The sequence below is a fragment of the Bison bison genome, unplaced genomic scaffold, assembly GCF_000754665.1.
Source record: "Bison bison bison isolate TAMUID 2011002044 unplaced genomic scaffold, Bison_UMD1.0 scf7180017864365, whole genome shotgun sequence".
Lineage (NCBI taxonomy): Eukaryota > Metazoa > Chordata > Mammalia > Artiodactyla > Bovidae > Bison > Bison bison.
The window spans coordinates 1,173,974-1,176,019 of NW_011494937.1; the positions used below are offsets into that span (position 1 = coordinate 1,173,974).

Below are 2,046 nucleotides of genomic sequence, written 5' to 3' on the forward strand. Positions count from 1 at the left end.
TTCCTCATCTTCTCCCCCTTCCCCCAGGGTAACCTCTAACCACGTTTTCCTTCTCCATGCCCTGCCCACCAGGCCGGGCTCTGAGACCTCCCACTGCCCACCACCCCCCCACACACACACACATACAAACACATCTGTCAGGCGTCACAAAGCTGGCTGGGGGGCCTGGCTTGGGGAGAGGGAAGACCCAGGCACAGGAGAAAAGGGCAGAGGCCAGTGGGCTGGACAGAAGGTGCAGGCTAACCCCTCAGGGCACTGGGAACACAGCGCTGGAGCCCCAGGCTTCCCTCCCCCTCCTAAAGCAGGGCATGCACCTGGCTGCTTTGTGACCCAAGACCCCTGGATCAGAAAGTCCCTGACACTGTGGCGGGCGGGCTGGAATCCCCAGCCACCCACCTAACCCTGCTGAAGAATGGGGCTGGAATTGGAATGAGGAATGGTTCCTGGCCAAGGCCCTCTAGCCACTGGGGCCACACCCCTCCCCAAGCCAGCACCAAGTCCCAGCCCTCTCTTGTCCCCTCGGGCCGGCTGCTTTGGTGACAGGCCAAGCAGGAGCAGAGAATTCACTACAAACTCTCACCCCGGCCGGTCCTCAGGTTCTGCTAGTCGGGCGGCGCCGAGAGGGAGGCCCCCAGCCATCCTGGTTGGAGGGACCTCGCCACTGTGGGAGAAGGAGGGGAGCCTGGCCACACTGTTTGTGCAAGCCCAGACTCCCACCGGGCCAGTAGGGGGAGTCCAGGAGTCGGTGGCGCTGGGTCGTGACTGGGCAAGGGTGGGCAGGCCGTTGGTGGCCAACGAGATGCAGTTGAGGTTTTCCTCCTTTTCAGGGAATGGGGGGGTGGGCGGGCCCCCCACCTTTCTGACATCAGCGCTGCCTTGGTCCCTCCTCCCGAGCCGGGGATGGTTGCAGGTAAATCGGGTCGGGGAAGGGGAGGTGGGGGGCCTGTCGGGGGCGGGCTGGGTCTTTATCCTAGCACCTGGTTCCCTCCCTGGCCCCCTCTGAGCTGGACCTGGGACTGCCCCCCCAAGGGACCCTCAGTCGGGCCTGGGCCTTGGAGTGAATTCTCTGCTCACCCCCCTCTCTCCTCGCCAGCACTAACTCTTTCTTCCCAGGTGCTCTCCGGCGTGCCTCCCTTGGAGCCAGGACCTCGCCGAGCGCCCCCACACCACCACTTGTCTCTCTTCCCTCCACACAGCTCTCCTCCCCCCTACCCAACTCTCCCGGGAGTCCCCTCCCTCTCTGCCCTCGCCCCACCACCCCTGTGCACCAGTATCAGTGTCTGCTGCTCGATAAACCCCATGAGAGACCCTGCCGGCTGGGGGCAGGGCTGGGCACCCCTCAGGAGGGGCCGGACTTTTCCGAAAACTCTTCCCCAGCTCCTGATTTCCTGGGTGCTGGGTGGGGGGTTGTCACAGGCTGCGTCAGGAACCTTGGGTGCCTCTCTCACCCTGGAATAGGAGTGCGCTCCTGACACCCACCCACAGTGGGTACGGAAACATTACTCTACCTTGCAGTTTTTGCAGGAGGAAGAAAATGGAGTTTTTTAAAAAAACGTGTATATATATATATATATATCTATCTGTGTCCTGGTGTGGTTGGTGAAAGATGGGACCCTTGACCCTAGCTCTTCCATAGGGGCGCAAATGATGGCAAAGGGACAGGGCCCTGAGTCCCTGGCACCTCAAAGCCACCAGTGGCTCCAATGAGGAAATCTCTCCATCCCCCACTAAAGGCACATGAGACTGACTCTCGGATGGCTCTTGCCAAACCCCTTATCCCCAGCCTGTGGGGTCTCTAGCAGCCAGGGAAGGAAAGAGGGGCACCTCCTCCCTACCCCCCCACCACTAACCCTGCTCTTAATGGCCTCCAGGGTTGACATCTCCAGGGAGAGGGGCAGCTGGGCGGGGCAGGGGTCCCAGCCCAGAAACCCCCTTCCCATCACCAGCCCTACCAAGCAACCGTGACTGCAGCAGCAGGAGGGGACAGCCTGGCTCCCCCCGCTGGCCATGTGACCAACTCGCCTCTCTCTCTCCCTCTCCCTTGCC

At 62.0% G+C, this 2,046-nt stretch overlaps 1 protein-coding gene across 1 annotated transcript in view; it reads left to right on the plus strand.

Annotated features, from left to right (window-relative positions):
* Positions 1–2,046, plus strand: part of LPHN1 (latrophilin 1) — a 49,874-nt gene that overhangs the window by 34,157 nt on the left and 13,671 nt on the right. The gene's annotated exons all lie outside the window — the stretch shown is intronic.